Source organism: Lolium perenne, chromosome 2, assembly GCF_019359855.2.
Source record: "Lolium perenne isolate Kyuss_39 chromosome 2, Kyuss_2.0, whole genome shotgun sequence".
In the NCBI taxonomy this organism is placed as follows: domain Eukaryota; kingdom Viridiplantae; phylum Streptophyta; class Magnoliopsida; order Poales; family Poaceae; genus Lolium; species Lolium perenne.
The window spans coordinates 177317901-177335822 of NC_067245.2; positions in this window are offsets into that span (position 1 = coordinate 177317901).

Here is a 17922-nt window from a genome sequence, read left to right on the forward strand (position 1 = left end):
AATAGTCCACGACCTGCAGCAGCAACAGCGGTAGCACCTGAAGGACCAAGTGGAGCAAGAGACACAGCAGCACAAGCAAGGGTCGACAGAGCGCGGCAAAGCAGAAGGGATCATCGGCAATCTCCGGAGCTTAACGACGAAGATATGTGCGGCTTACCATGCTTCACAAGAAGAGTCCGAAAAACTCGAGTCCCCTCAGGATTCAAGTTACCCGATAATTTCAAGAAGTTCGACGGCCTTCAAGATCCAGAGGATTGGCTAGTTGACTATCTTGAGACAGTGAAGCTCACAGGAGGAACCAGGGCAACAGCTATGCAAAGCATCCAGATGCATTTGAGTGGAGCCGCACGATCTTGGATAAAGAAACTCACTCCAGGATCCATCGACAGTTGGGAAAGTTTCGAGGATGTGTTCGTCAAGAACTTCAGATCCACGTGCAAAAAACCTGCGTCGTTAGAGGAGTTGAGAGCATGTCGACAAAAGCCAGATGAGCCAATGAGAAAGTACATCCAAAGGTGGAATATCATCAAAAACTCGGCAGAAAATATATCTGACGAGAGAGCAATAGACGCGTTTGTCGCAGGAATTAGGCGTGGAGATTTTGTCGAGGACTTGGGAAGGACCAATCCAAAAACAGTATCCGCGTTAATGGAGATAGCAAATAGATGGGCAGATGGAGAAGACGCTGTCCACAACAAACGGCACAGGTCACCAGAGGAGGACCATGGTCGAAACTATCAACCGAGGCGACGATTTCCTCGGCAGTATCCGAACTATGACGCTCCAGGGCAAATTTCGGCAGGCTTTCGGGCAAACACAGGAGGAAGCAACAGAGATGATTATCAGAGAAGCAATGAACAGCGAGGTGATAACAGGGATGATTCACGCAACAGGCAAAATAGCGGGCCTAGGTTCCCAAGGCCTTTCGTGTCCCCTGAAGAGATGATGAATGGACCGTGTCAGATGCATTTTTTCCTCGATAGCAACGGAAAAAGACAGTCAGGGCACCTACAGAAAGACTGTCGAAATTTTCAGGCAATGCTAAGGTATGCAGAGAACGCTAACGCGCGGGCAACACAGAGAAATCCTCGAGAACCCAGAAGCGAGATTCACTTGCCACCTCCTCCCGCGATTACAGACGACAATCGGCATCAGCTCAGAATAGCGGCAGCACCTCCACCACCACCTTATGTTGATCCTAACTCCAACGGAGCAGTGTCGATGATTCAGAAGGGAAGGCCGTCCAATAGAGCTCAGAAAGTAATCTCACGACAGGTGTTTATGGCAGAAAAAATGCCTCCACCAACAGTTGAGTACCTTAATTGGTCAAGACAAGATATTGGATTCACCATAGCAGATCATCCGCAGCAAGTTCCTCGACCAGGGCAGTCAGCACTTATTCTGCCAGCAGTCATCGCGGGATTTGATGTCTCTCGAGTGTTCATAGACGGCGGCAGCAGCCTAAACCTTATGTATGCAGATACATTGAGGAAGATGAACATATCCTTAGCAAACTTGAAACCAACAGACACAAGGTTCCACGGCATCACACCGGAGAAACCAAGTTATCCATTGGGGAAGATCAATCTCGACGTTCAGTTTGGGACCCGAGAAAATTATAGAATCGAGAGGCTCGAATTTGAAGTCGTGGACTTTCCGTCGCAATACCACGCTCTGTTGGGACGACCAGCATATGCCAGATTTATGGCGGTGCCACACTATACATACCTGTTGTGGAGGTTGCCTGGACCAAAGGGACCAATCACAGTCAAAGGTAGCTTTGCCTTAGCCGATAAGTGTGACAAGGATTTTCACCGGCTGTCAGAAACTTTCGGGATGCAAGCTGAGTACTTGGCGTCAAAAAGCATGACTGATTACGACGTACTACCAGACGTTGGAAGGCCAAACAAAGAATCAACTTTCAATACCGAGAAAAATTCAAAAGAGGTGCAGATTCACCCGACAGACCCGAAAAAGACGACATCTATCGCAAACGACATGGATATCGCATAGGAAAGCGCGCTCGTCGAGTTCCTCCGTGAGAACTGGAAAATCTTCGCATGGTGTCCAGCTGACATGCCAGGAGTACCCAGGGAACTTGCCGAGCACCACCTAAACTTGGATCCAGTAGCGAGACCAATCAAACAACCTTTGCGGCGTTTTTGAACCAAACCGCAAAGCCATCTTTGTCGAGAAATCAATCGACTACAAGAAGCTGGTTTTATCAAAGAGATATTCACAGAAGCCACATGGGTAGCAAATCCTGTGCTGGTGCCGAAGAAAAACACTAAGGTCCTTCGCATGTGCGTCGACTTTACGTGTCTCAATAAACATTGTCCAAAGGATCACTTTCCCCTCCCGAGGATCGATCAAATTATCGACTCCACGGCTGGATGTGAACGTCTTTCCTTCCTGGACGCATATTCTGGTTATAACCAGATCAGGTTGAAAGAAGAAGACGAAGTAAAGACCGCGTTTATTACACCTTACGGCGTGTTTTGCTACAGAACAATGCCCTTCGGTCTAAAAAATGCGGGAGCAACATATCAGAGAATGATGCAGAAGTGTTTGGCGACACAGATCGGGAAAAACGTGCAAGTATATATCGACGATGTCGTCATAACGTCAAAAAAGGGGACAACACTGATCGAGGATCTCAAGGAAACTTTTGACAACCTCGACAAATTCTGCCTGAAGTTGAACCCGACGAAGTGTTCTTTTGGCGTCCCAGCAGGCGAACTTCTGGGGTTTCTAGTCTCAGCAAGAGAGATTGAAGCAAATCCCGATAAAATACAAGCTATCGTAACAATGAGGAAGCCAACAAAGTTGAAAGAAATACAACAGCTAACGGGGCGAGTCGTAGCTTTGAGCAGATTCATCGCCAGGCTGGGAGAAAAAGCGTTACCATTCTATGCTCTGATAAAACAAGGAGATAAATTCCAGTGGAACGAAGAAGCCGACAGAGCTTTCGAGGATTTGAAGCGCACAATCTCGACACCACCAATTTTGGTGGCGCCAAAGGAAAAGGAACCTCTCCTGCTGTATATCGCAGCCACGCCCCAAGTGGTGAGCACGGTGCTAGTTGTCGAAAGGGGGGAAGAAGGAAAACTCCACGGCGTGCAGAGGCCAGTATACTTCGTCAGCGAAGTTTTATCGCCCTCAAAACAAAGGTACCCTCAGTACCAAAAGCTAGCATATGGAGTGTTCACAACAGCACGAAAATTGCGCCACTATTTTTCGGCACACCCGATCATAGTGGTCAATGAAGCTCCCTTGTCAAATATATTGAACAATCCAGAAGCTACGGGTCGTGTCTCCCTTTGGGGAATAGAACTTTCCCCTCGGGACATCACGTATGAAAAAAGAAAAGCAATCAAGTCGCAAGTACTGCCGGACTTCATCGCAGAGTGGATGGAGTTGCAAAACACAGGACCTCCAGACTTGTCGAGAACCTGGACCATGAACTTTGATGGGTCCAAAAGACTAGAAGGAGCTGGCGCAGGAGTAGTACTCATATCACCTGAAGGCGACAAGTTGAAGTATATCCTTCGGATGACGTTCCCTAACGCATCTAACAATGAAGCAGAATATGAAGCTCTCATACACGGGATGAAGATGGCAAAAGCTTGCGGTGCAACTCGATTAAAGATATTTGGCGACTCACAATTGGTAGCCCAGCAAGTCATGAACCAATGTGACGCAGTCAATGATAGCATGATAGCATACAAGGAGGTGTACAACGAGCTCGAAAAATTGTTTGATGGATGCGAAGTAAATCATATTAGCAGATTGAGCAACGACGAAGCCGACGTTCTTGCAAACATTGGGTCGCAATGCCTTGCAGTTCCGCCGGGCGTATTTTGGGAAGAGATAACAGAGAGGTCTACAAAATCAACAAAATCAAAAAAGAAGGAGAAGAAACCCTCGGGGGCTACCAAGGAAGAGCAAGAAGAAGAAGAAGATCAGGACCTGGTCATGGTGATACAGATACCATGGATGCAGACGTACATATCATACATCCTCAGGAAAGAAATACCCGACGATCCAGTTGAGGCAAGGCGAGTAATTCGACGCTCCAAAGCTTTCACGGTGGTCAAAGGAGAATTGTACAAGCGAAGTATTTCAGGCGTCTTGCAAAGGTGTGTCACACCCGAAGAAGGAAGAATAATTCTGAAGGATGTACACGAAGGAATATGTGGCCACCACGCAAGTAGTCGAGCTATTGCAGCCAAGGTATTTCGGGCAGGATTCTACTGGTTGACAGCAATCGAGGACGCCAAGGAAATAGTAAGAACTTGTGACGCGTGCCAAAGGTTTGCCGCAAAACCTCACTCTCCAGCAGCAGAACTAACACCAATACCATTGTCGTGGCCTTTTGCCCAATGGGGACTCGATATGGTGGGCAAGTTACACAAATCCTGGCCAGGAGGAAAGGAGTACATGCTAGTAGCTGTCGACAAATTTACAAAGTGGATAGAAGCGAAGCCGATAAATTCACCAGACGGAGCATCTGCAGTAAAATTCATAAAAGGCCTCGTCTTCAGATTTGGAGTGCCCCATAGCATTGTCACAGACAATGGTAGTAACTTCACATCCCACGAGTTTAAAGATTATTGCGAAGAAGTGGGTATAAAGTTACACTTTGCGTCGATTCTTGCGCACCCGCACCAATGGCCAAGTCGAGAAAGCTAACGGAATCATCTGCAACGGCATTAAGAAACGCTTATTAGCGCCACTGGAGAAAGCTCGACACACCTGGCCAGAGGAGCTGCCCAGTGTACTATGGAGCATACGAACAACACCAAACACAGCAACACAGGAAACTCCGTTCTTCTTGGTTCATGGAGCAGAAGCAGTACTACCTATCGAGATAGAGCATGACTCTCCAAGAGTCGCAGAATATGATGAAGAGATGTCGAGAAAAGCGCTAGAAGATGACGTCGATGCACTTGATGAAGCTAGAGATGAAGTATTGTCTCGGGTCACCAAATACCAACAGGACTTGAAGAATTATCACAGCCGACGTTTGCGGCCAAGATCCTTTCAAGTGGGAGACCTAGTTCTTCGGCTCACGCAAAAAAGTCATGAAAAACTCGAGTCACCGTGGCTAGGCCCCTACATTGTCACGGAGGTAATCGGAGGAGGAGCATACAGGATAAAGGACAAGAAGACAGGGGTGGAGGAGCAAAACCCCTGGAACGTGGCGCAACTCAGGCGGTTCTACGCCTAGAGTCGAAATATAGTCCTTGTAAAACTTCAATGTACTGAAACGCCCGCGAGTTTTCAGACGCACTCTTTTCCTTTTTCGGGGCACCGAGTGGGGCCGGAAAAGGTTTTTAATGAGGCAGGCTCGCGGTGCTGCAATATAATAAAGATAGTGTCAATATAATTTTTCTTTATCGACATACTCAAAGTCTCTGACTCGACGAAATTCAATATAGTTCCTCAAAAAAGAAAAGCCTTGCCTTGGTATTAAAATACCTCGTGAGTCAATAAACATACAAAATAGTACTCAATAAAGAAGCTCGGGGGCTGATGTTCACCATAAATACATATTAAATAAATGCTTTGGTTCAAAACCTCGCAATATACAAATACAGTAAATAGCCACCGAAACACTCGGGGGCTAGACAAATATAGAAATATGATGATTGTTTCACAATATAATCACAATCATGGGTCAAAAAGAAGAGTTATCTACCAAAGGAAAAAAAATTAGTCATGATTCAGAATATCATCAAGAGTAATTCTGTTTTCTTCAGGAGCAGCGCCAAGAAAATCAGCATAATGACCATCTGCAAAAAAGTCGGCATCCATCCGAAAAAGGTCTTCAATCATTTCTTCGGCTATAGGCGAAACCTTCGTGTTGATTCGGTCGACACCAACTCTTCGGCGCTTTACCTTCTCATGAACTTTCGCAACAACTTGGGTCAGATCAAGATTTGAGTGGCAGATCTGAAGCATGATAAGAGCAAATCTGGCGCCAGCTATCAATTGAGCCCTGACAAAATCATGGATACTGCGGGCATCCTTGAATTTCTCCATTAACTCAGGAAGAGTTTTTGGTTGGACGTTCCGAGGAAACATGGAGTTATAAACCATGGACAAGGTCTTGGTACAGAAGTCAAGGAAATCGCGAGTTTGAGAGGTGCGATCCTGAAATCTGACAATGCGCGGGTCCTCTCTGGGGTAGCCCAAAACAGAGAACCATGATCAAGGGAAAGATTAACAAGGAGGTTCGTCCTAGTATTTACCCTCTCTTCTTCGGCAACAGCATCAGTAAAGGAACCTATTAAAAGCAACGAAGCCGAAAACTTTAAGAGATGAAGCATGAAGACGAAAAATATCGGAGGATGGAACAAGCATACCCGACATATCCGCACTGGCTTCATTCATTAACTCGAGCATGAAATTTTCTCGAGTAGTCGCCTTTTCAGCCTCGGAAGTAGCAATTTCCGTAGCAGCCACGGCCTCGCGAGCTTGCTGAAGTGCAACTTTTTCGGCTTCAGATGACTTACGAGATTTTTCCATCATCACAAGTGTTTGCTTCTTCGCATACTGAAGTTGCTGTCGAAGTTCATCCAATTCTCGCGACAAGGAATCTTCGACAGGTGTAGCATCAGCAAGAGTTCTCCTTGAGCGAGAAGAAGAAGGCGAAACATTGGAAGGAGTGGAAGATGGAGTATAGTTATCAAATATCAACTGAAATTTAAACAAGACAACATCAAACAACAAGCAAAGATAGAGTTTTCATTAATCTTCCGGAATAATTACAAAGGCATTACAATGGAGCTAAGGAAGTACGTGTCGCCAAATGACTACTTTGGCGACAAGAGCAAAAGAAACATAGAAAGAAAAATAAAGAGGCATGCAACTAGACCTCCGGCCTTGATGAGCTAGGAGTCGACGCTGGTTTGATCCCGAGATAGGCCAAGATCTTCTTCGTATTGGGCTTGGCTGCCTTAATCAGCGACCTCCATCTTGATTGCTCTATCTGCTCGGTGTCGCCAACTTTCGTCCAATCAACAGTCTGTTGACTGTCAGCAACCAAAGCGACAGTGCTTTCGACGGCAATCTTCATATTTTCTTGGCGCATCTTCAGTCCAAGGTCTTCTGGTGAATTGAACATCTTGGCAAGGGTAAGGAAAGTCGAGGGCTCCTCTTTCTTCGGGAAGAAGTAGGGGAACAGCGCCGACAATCCTGCATTAGCATTTGCCACGCCTTCACGAATTTCGGACCCATGCAGCTCCAGATAGGAAAGTGCGTCAAGGAGAGGATCATCGACAGGATTCTCCAGATCAAAATCTTGGTTTGTTTGGTCTGCCAAGGAAACAAAACGTTGGTCAAACAACAAGAAACAGCGGCTCTCATAAAAATAGAAGGGATCAATAATATTACTGAAAGTGCGTCGACTTTGTGATTTCAGGCGTTTGAGGATCCCTTGTTCACGAGAAGCTTGTGCAGCTTTGTGCTCATTTAAGGCAGATGCAGTATCCTCAAGTTTTTTCTGCAGCTCCTCGACACTAGCAGCTTTTGCTTTGGCTTCATCAGCCTCGGCTTTGGCTTCGCTAGCAACAAGTTCGGCTTTCTTGCGAGCCGCCTCACTTTGCTCAAGTTTTTGAGCAAGTGCGTCGGCACGTTTGTTGGCCTCTGCAAGTTTCTCTGTCGAGATATAAAAAAAAAGAGAGAAGAAAGATCAAAAATCACGACAAGCAACAGGAGCAAAAAGTCAAGGAAAAACGGCAAGTATAAAAGTTGTTACCTTCGGCTCTGCTAGCATATTCACGGTACCCAATAAATTGGGATCCGATGCGGAGAAGCTCTTTGATCATGGGCTGTTAAAGAAGAACACAGCAAGAGAAACATCGGCATGAAAAAGAGAGTGAAGGCGTGAAAAAACAAAATAGGGAAAATATAGATATCGACAAACTTACATCATCTAAGAGCAGAGTCGACGAGCTGCCCAATTGAGGGGCAGGTTCAACAATCGCTTCAATCCTTGTCCTTTTTGGTGAAGGAGCAAGGGGGCTTGCTGGCGGAGTTGTGGTGATGACGTTTTGTTGAGGAGGCGAGGATTCTTCTCCTTCAACTAGCGTGTCTGAGGCAAGTACAGTATGTGACGTGCTTGTCCGAGGAGCCACGTCAACAGTTGGTACTTCTTCCTCGTCATCACTGTTGGTCAAAAATCAACAGCATAAAAAGCAAGACAAGATAAACATTTCGAGTACAAAAATAGGGAGAAATAAAGATGACTTACGAGCTGACGAGGGATTCAATATAAGGATCATAAGCTGCCTTCGGATGAGAAGGAACAACTTTTTCAGCCTTAGAAGTGCCAGAATCCTCGGCATCATTCCTTTTCCTTTTGTTCCTTGGGGAAACAGCAGGAGGAAGGGATTGCGTCAACTCGCTGGCTTCAGATTCAACTTCTTTTTCATGGGAAGCCGCAGATTTGTGAGAACCTGCGACTTCACTTTCAGGAATAGAAGAACCTTGGGTGTCTTCGGCTGACAAGGGATTAACCTGTCAATGCCTATGGATTGTAGGCTAGGGTTTAGTTAGAAGTAGAGGGCAAGTAGATCTCGAAGGTTTCAGCCGAAAAGTACTCGACGACTATGAAAACTAGGGTTTGCAGACAATGATTCGATTGATTCTTCGTCCCTCGACTCCCCCTTTATATAGGAGGTGGAGCCGAGGGATTCGTGCTATACAAGTTTACAGAGTCCGGGACGGTTTCTAACTCATCCCGCCAGATTACAAATAACACTTCCTATTACAACTCTATCTTTCTTTAGTAAATCTTGGGCTCCCGAATCTTCTTATTCTTCGAGTATTGGGCCTCCAATAAACCCCGGGTACTATCTTCGGCAGGCCCATTTGGCATGCCTATGTCAGTAGCCCCCGAGATTTTGCTTGAATTGTAGAGTCAGGGAAAATCTCCACTGTTTATTTTTATTCAGAAGCTTTAACTTTTTTATACTTCTTCACATAAAATTCTATATTGTACAGGGATAATGGTAGTTGGGGCTAGTTCATCTGACGGATCAGGTACTAGTTAACTGCTCTAGTGGCAATCCGCAAAAACCTACTTCAAAATCACGTCCCTGGACATGATCTCGGGATACTGGTGTAAACTTCGACAGGTGCCACTTAAGGTCTTACCATTCTGTCGAGTCCCAGTCAAATTTATCGGGTACCTAACGCGTCCGTTAGGATTTTTCTTCGTATCTGTTGGTACAGATAAAAGTAGCAGAGCGCAGTCTTTGGCGATGCCACGCCCAGCAGAACGGATGCGGGGTCCTACCGTCGCAAATTTGCGGCATTCAGAAATTGATCGCAACTTCAGCGTTCTGAGAATATATTGTCGAGTGCTTTTCTGGCTGTTGGAATGGCACATTTTATCGAGTCAAATATGACTTATATTGCTCTCCCGATGGGAGTATATGTAGAGTTAATTATAACTCGACATATACTCTCTTGCTTTTTTATTTTTCCTTTGGTAATTTCATCGGGCACGCGAACAGCGTTCCCGATGGGAGTAGCCCCCGAGGCTACAACCAAGAACTTGTGCTTGGTTGTAGGCTCAACATTTTAGTCCACCTTGTCGCTATATTTTCATTACTTCGATATGATCTCTTTCTTTATCTCTCGGGTGCGCGAACAGCGCTCCCGATGGGAGTAGCCCCCGAGGCTACAGCCAAGGACTTGTGCTTGGTTGTAGGCTCCCGCAATTTCTATATTTGTCATACTCGAAAATTTACTTTTTTCTGAAGTAGCCCCCGAGCATTTGGGCAAAATCTTGTATTTGATCAAAGGCTCCCGAAGTATTGAATAATTCTTTCTGTCGCCACTTTTCTTTTATTTTTCTTGTCGACATACTTCCCTTAATCAAATTTACTTCATCCTTCTCGAATAGTCGTGATTTTTCTGCCCTGTGGGTCCATTGCTTCGACCACGTTGACACGTCGTGCAAGTAGTGGACACACGTCCTCCGCTTTTCCTGGCGCACGTACGGTAACGCCTATTTCAGTAAAAATACTCTTTTGCCCTTGTGTCTAGAAGATCCATCCTCACCACACGATTTCTTCATCCAACGGCACACTGCTTCACCCGATTCTTATATAAACCCTTCTTCAACCTCCGTTCATCCCCTCGCTTGCGCCGCTCACCTGTTCCTCTTCGCAAAACTTCCCCTGCGCCCAACTCTCTCCAATCTTCCGTACGCACATACATTGCTCTGCCCGCTGCCGTTGATGCCACCGCGCACGCGTCTGACTCGCCACAGCACGCCGGAATCCAAGATGGCCGCCGAGGATCTTGAGTGGGAGAGATCCAAAATCTCCAACCAAGACACCAACACGCTGAAGAGGCTCGGCCTCATGACGAAGGAGGATGCCATCCGCTTTCCTAGCGAAGAAAGCTACCCCAAGCCTCCAATGGAGTATCGGGTTAGTTTTGTTGATCACTTGATCCGCGGCCTTTCGACCCCAATCCACGATTTCCTCCGCGGCCTTCTTTTCGTTTATGGGATTCAACTGCACCAGTTGACCCCCAACTCCATCCTTCATATTTCTATTTTCATCACTCTTTGCGAATGCTTCCTCGGAATCCCTCCCAATTGGGCTCTGTGGAAGCGCATTTTCTGCCTCCGCCGCAATGGCTCCCACAACGTCACCTATAACATAGGTGGCGTTGTTATCTGTGTTCGTACTGATGTCGACTACTTCGACGTCAAGTTTCCTGATTCTGTCCAAGGATGGCGCAAAAAGTGGCTCTACATCCACGAAGAAAGTGCCAACTCCGTTGAGCACAACATAATGCCTTTCGATGGAAGTGCCAAAATTCAGCGCCGCCGCTCCTGGGATGCCGAAGCTTCCGAGGAAGAGAAAAAGGCGACAGAGGCACTGATGTCTCGCATTCGCCAACTTCAAAATACTCGAGGCAAAGAGCTTTCTGGTGTTCAAATCACTGCCTATTTCCTTAGGATTAGAGTGCAGCCTCTTCAGGCTCGCAAAAATCCCCTTTGGACGTATTCGGTAAAAATGACGCCAACGAGAATCTCCAAGTGATCTTTTACGTAAAGGACCTGGAAAAATTGGTTCGAAGAATTTCCCGATTAGGCAAGAAGGATCCTATTCCCTCCTCCTGTCGAGTGGAACCATACAGTGCTTCCAATCCTCTTCCCGAGGTATTTTGTCTTCTCGAATTTCTATCTTGTTCTGAACTGTTCCTTGTATCTTATTGCAGTGCTATCTCACTTATTCTCTTTTGTCACTATTTCCTTGTAGAATCATCCTACTATGGCTTCCCTTCCTCCTCTTCCTGAGGATGGAGAGGTCGAAGAGAGAGCCGTTGTCGATGATGACAACCAGGAGACCCCCTCTTTTGTGAATGAACCCGCAGATTCTCGAAAATCTGCGGGATCTACTGAGAAGGATGCTGCCTCTGAAGATACAACATCAGCACAATCTCCTCCTCCTGCTGTTTCTCCGAAGAGCAAAAGGAAAAGGAGCAATGCCGAAGATTCCGGGACCTCGAAACCCGAAGAAACTGCTCCTGCACCTCGAAAAGCAGCTTATGATCCATACATCGAGAGTATCATCAGCTCGTAGGTTCGTTGCTCTTTTCCTTTTTTATTTGAAGAATTTTATTTTGCCTTGCTTTTTATGCTGCCACTATTTTGTCACAGTGATGATGAAGAAACACCAACTTTAGATGTGGCTGCTCGAACGAGCACGTCACATACTTTAGTTATTTCAGAAAAACCAGTTGAAGGGGAGGAATCGTCGCCTCCTCAACAAAATGTTGATACATCTACTCCTCCTTCGAGCCCCCGTGCCCCTTCACCAAAAAGGGCACGGGTTGAAAAGATTGTTGATCCTGCCCCTCAGTTGGGCAGTTCGTCGACCCTGCTCCTAGATGATGTAAGTTTGTCGACATCTATATTTTCCTTATTTTGTTTTTTCACACCTTTTCTCTTTTTCATGCCGATGTTTCTCTTACTGTGTTCACGTTGAACAGCCTATGATCAAGGATCTTCTCCGCATCGGTTCCCAATTTATTGGGTACCGTGAATATGCTAATAGAGCCGAAGGTAACGACTTTCATACTTGTTGTTTTTCCTTAATTTGTCACTCCTGTTGCTTGCCGCGATTTTTTGATCTTTCTTCTCTCTTTTTTCCATATCTCGACAGAGAAACTTGCAGAGGCCAACGAACGCGCCGACGCACTGGCTCAAAAACTTGAGCAAAGTGAGGCGGCTCGCAAGAAAGCCGAACTCGCTGCTAGCAAAGCCAAGGTCGAAACTGATGAAGCTAAGGCGAAAGCTGCTGGTGTCGAGGAACTGCAGAAGAAACTTGAGGATGCGACAGCTGCCTTGGATGAGCACAAAGCTGCACAAGCTTCTCGTGACGAAGGAATCCTCAAGCGTCTGAAGTCGCAAAGTCGACGTACTCTGAGTAATATTATCAATCCCTTTTATTTTATTGCACTTCCTGTTTCTTGGTTGTTGACTGATGTCTTGTCTCGTGTGGCAGCCCAAACAAACCAGGATTTTGATCTGGATAATCCTGTCAACGATCCTCTCCTTGACGCACTTTCTCTTCTGGAGTTTCACGGGCGTGAAATTCGTGAAGGCGTGGCAAATGCTAATGCAGGATTGTCAGCGTTGTTCCCTTACTTCTTCCCGAAGAAAGAAGAACCCGCAACTTTCCTTAACCTCGCCAAGATGTTTAATACTTCGGAAGACCTGGGATTGAAGATGCGTCGGGGAGAATATGAAGGTTCTTTGTCGAAATCTTGTTGCCCTGGTTGCTGACAGCCAACAGACGCTTGATTGGATGAAGGTTGGCGACACCAGTCAGATAGAGCAGTCGAGATGGAGGTCGCTGATCAAGGCGGCCAAGCCCAACGCGAAGAAGATCTTGGCGTATCTGGGGATCAAGCCAGCTTCGACTCCTAGCTCCTCGAGGCCGGAGGTCTAGTTGCATGCCTCTGTTTTTCTTTCTGTTTCTTTTGCTTCTGTCGCCAAAGTAGTCATTTGGCGACACGTACTTCCTTAGCTCCACTGTAATGCCCTTGTAATTATTCCAAGAGATTAATGAAAACTTCTATCTTTGCTTGTTGTTTGATGTTGTCTTGTTTATTTTTCAGTTGATATTTGATAACTATACTCCATCTTCTGCTCCTTCCAATGTTTCGCCTTCTTCTTCCCGCGAGGAGAGCTTTTGGTGATCTTTGCTCCTGTCGACGATACCTTGTCGCAAGAACTGGATGAACTTCGGCAACAACTTCAGTATGCGAAGAAGCAAACACTTGTGATGATGGAGCAATCTCGTAAGTCATCTGAAGCCGAAAAAATTGCTCTTCAACAAGCTCGCGAGGCCGTAGCTGCTAAGGAAATTGCTGCTTCCGAGGCTGAATCGGCGACTATTCGAGAAAATTTCATGCTCGAATTAATGAATGAAGCCAGTACAGATATGTCGGGTATGCCTGTTTCATCCGCTGATATCCTTTATCTGCATACTATTGTTTCTTGAAGGTTTCCACTTCTTTGTTTTGATAGGTGCCTTTACTGATGTTGCTGCCGAGGAAGAGAGGGTGAATGCTAGGACAACCCTCCTTGTTAATCTCTCCCTGGACCATGGTTCTTTGTTTTGGGCTACCCCGGAAAGGACCCGCCAAATTGTCAGATTTCAAGATCGCGCCTCTCAAACTCGCGATTTCCTCGACTTCTGTACCAAGACCTTGTCCATGGTTTATAACTCCATGTTTCCTCGGAACGTCCAACCAAAAACTCTTCCTGAATTGATGGAAGGGTTCAAGGATGCTCGCAGTATCCATGATTTTGTCAAAGCTCAACTAGTAGCTGGCGCCAGATTTGCTCTTATCATGCTCCAGATCTGCCACTCGAAGCTTGACCTTACCCAGGTTGTCGAGAAGGTTCACCAAAAGGTAAAACGTCGGAGAGTTGGTGTTGACAGGATTAACACGAAGGTTACGCCTATAGCCGAAGAAATGATTGAGGACCTGCTTCGGATGGATGCCGACTTTTTTGCCGATGGCCATTATGCCGATTTCCTTGGTGCTGCTCCTGAAGAAAACAGAATTACTCTTGATGATATATTGAATCAAGACTAGTTATTTTCCTCTTGTAGATATTTCTTCTTTGTAACCCATGACTATGATTATACTGTAAAGCAACCATTATATTTCTCTGTTTGTCTAGCCCCCGAGTGTTTCGGTGACTCTTTACTGTATTTGTATATTTGCGAGGTTTTGAACCAAGGCATGTATATATTTAAGGCAAATATGAGCCCCCGAGCTTTTTATTGAGTAGTATTTTTATTGACTCACGAGGTATCTGAATACCAAGGCAAGGTTTTTCTTTTGTCGATGAACTATATTGAAATTCGTCGGAGCAAAGACTTTGGTCATGTCGATAAAGAAGAAAAGTTATATTGTCACTATCTTTATTATATTGCAGCACCGCGAGCCCGCCTCATTAAAAACCTTCTCCGGCCCCACTCGGTGCCCCGAAAAAGGAAAAGAGTGCGTCTGAAAACTCGCGGGCGTTTCAGTACATTGAAGCTTTACAAAGACTATATTTTGACTCTAGGCGTAGAAACGCCTAAGTTGCGCCACGTTCCAGGGGTTTGGCTCCTCCACCCCTGTCTTTTTGTCCTTTATTCTGTATGCTCCTCCTCCGATTACTTCCGTGACAATGTAAGGGCCAAGCCATGGTGACTCGAGTTTTTCATGACTTTTTTGCGTGAGCCGAAGAACTAGGTCTCCCACCTGAAAAGATCTTGGCCGCAATCGTCGACTATGGTAATTTTTCAAGTCCTGCTGATATTTGGTTACCCGAGATAATACTTCATCTCGAGTTTCATCGAGTGCGTCGCCGTCATCTTCTAGCGCTCTTCTCGACGTTTCTTAATCATATTCGGCGACACGTGGAGAGTTGTGCTCTAACTCGATTGGTAGAACTGCCTCTGCTCCATGAACCAGGAAAAACGGAGTTTCCTGCGTTGCTGTGTTTGGTGTTGTTCGGATGCTCCACAACACGCTTGGTAGTTCTTCGGCCGGTGTGTCGAGCTTTTTCCAGTGGTCCTAACAAGCGCTTCTTGATGCCATTGCAGATGATGCCATTGGCTTTCTCGACTTGCCCATTGGTTTGAGGATGTGCGACTGATGCAAAGTTCAGCTTGATGCCCACCTCTTCGCAATAATCTTTGAATTCATGAGATGTGAAGTTACTGCCGTTGTACGTGACGATCTTTGTGGGGCACTCCAAATCTGAAGACGAGGCCTTTTACGAATTTTACTGCAGATGCTCCGTCTGGTGAATTTATCGGCTTCGCTTCTATCCACTTTGTAAACTTATCGACAGCTACTAGCATGTACTCCTTTCCTCCTGGCCAGGATTTGTGTAATTTGCCCACCATATCAAGTCCCCATTGAGCAAAGGGCCATGACAATGGTATTGGTGCTAGCTCTGCTGCAGGAGAGTGAGGTTTTGCGGCAAACCTTTGACAGGCGTCACAAGTTCTTACTATGTCCTTGGCGTCCTCGATTGCTGTCAACCAGTAGAATCCTGCCCGAAAAACTTTGGCTGCGATAGCTCGACTACTTGCGTGGTGGCCACATATTCCTTCGTGTACATCCTTCAGAATTATTTTTCCTTCTTCGGGTGTGACACACCTTTGTAAGACGCCTGAAATACTTCGCTTATACAATTCTCCTTTGACCACCGTAAAAGCTTTGGAGCGTCGAATTACTCGCCTTGCCTCAACTGGATCGTCAGGTATTTCTTTCCTCATGATGTATGATATGTACGGCTGCATCCACGGTATCTGTATCACCATGACCAAGTCCTGATCTTCTTCGTCCTCTTGCTTTTCCTTGGCAGCCCCCGAGGGTTTCTTCTCCTTCTTTTTTGACTTTGTTGGCTTAGTGGATCTCTCTGTTATCTCTTCCCAGAATACACCTAGCGGGACTGGAAGGCACTGTGACCCGATGTTTGCAAGAACGTCGGCTTCGTCGTTGCTCAACCTGCTAATATGATTTACTTCGCATCCATCGAATAACTTCTCAAGCTCGTTGTACACCTCCTTGTATGCCATCATGCTATCATTGATTGCATCACATTGGTTCATAACTTGCTGAGCCACCAACTGTGAGTCGCCAAAGATTTTTAATCGAGTTGCTCCGCAGGCTTTCGCCATCTTCATCCCGTGTATGAGAGCCTCATATTCTGCTTCATTGTTAGATGCGTTAAGGAACGTCATCCGGAGGATGTACTTCAATTTGTCGCCTTCAGGTGATATGAGTACTACTCCTGCACCAGCTCCTTCTAGTCTCTTGGACCCATCAAAGTTCATGGTCCAAGTTCTCGATAAATCTGGAGGTCCTGTATTTTGCAACTCCATCCACTCTGCGATGAAGTCTGGCAATATTTGCGACTTTATTGCTTTTCTTTTTTCATACGTGATGTCCCGAGGGGAAAGTTCTATTCCCCAAAGGGAGACACGACCCGTAGCTTCTGGGTTATTCAGTATATTTGACAAGGGAGCTTCATTGACCACTATGATCGGGTGTGCCGAAAAATAGTGGCGCAATTTTCGTGCTGTCGTGAACACTCCATATGCTAGCTTTTGGTACTGAGGGTACCTTTGTTTTGAAGGTGACAAGACTTCGCTCACGAAGTATACTGGCCGCTGCACTCCATGGATTTTCCCTTCTTCTTCTCTTTCGACAACTAATACCGTACTAACCACTTGGGGCGTGGCTGCAATATACAGCAGGAGAGGTTCCTTTTCCTTTGGAGCCACCAGGATTGGTGGTGTCGAGATTTTTCGCTTCAGATCCTCGAAAGCTCTGTCGGCCTCTTCGTTCCACTGGAATTTATCTCCTTGTTTTATCAGCGCATAAAATGGTAACGCTTTTTCTCCTAACTCGGCGACGAACCTGCTCAAAGCTGCGACTCGCCCGATTAGCTGCTGTATTTCTTTCAACTTTGTTGGCTTTCTCATTGTTACTATGGCTTGTATTTTGTCGGGATTTGCTTCAATCCCTCTTGCCGAAACTAGAAACCCCAGAAGTTCTCCTGCTGGGACGCCAAAAGAACACTTCGTCGGGTTCAGTTTGAGGCAGAATTTGTCGAGGTTGTCAAAAGTTTCTTTGAGATCCTCGATCAGCGTTGTCCCCTTTTTTGATGTTATGACGACATCATCGATGTATACTTGCACGTTTTTCCCGATCTGTGTTGCTAAACACTTCTGCATCATCCTCTGATATGTTGCTCCCGCATTTTTTAGACCAAAGGGCATTGTCTTGTAGCAAAACACGCCGTAAGGTGTAATAAACGCTGTCTTGGCTTCATCATCTTCTTTTAATCTGATCTGGTTATAACCAGAGTATGCATCCAAGAAGGAAAGACGTTCACAACCTGCCGTGGAGTCGATAATTTGATCGATCCTTGGGAGGGGAAAGTGATCCTTAGGACAATGTTTATTGAGACACGTAAAGTCGACGCACATGCGAAGGACTGTCGTGTTTTTCTTCGGCACCATCACTGGGTTAGCTACCCATGTGGCTTCTGTAGATATTTCTCTGATAAAACCAGCCTCTTCGAGTCGATTTATTTCTGAAAGCATGGCTTTGCGGTTTGGTTCGAAAACGCCGCAGAGGTTGTATGATTGGGTTCGCCGTTGGATCCAAATTTAGGTGGTGCTCGGCAAGTTCCACAGGTACTCCTGGCATGTCAGCTGGACACCATGCAAAGATTTTCCAGTTCTCACGGAGGAACTTGACGAGCGCGCTTTCCTATGCGATATCCATGTCGTTTGCTATAGATGTCGTCTTTTTTGGATCTGTCGGGTGAATCTGCACCTCCTTAGAATTTTTCTCTGTGTTGAAAGT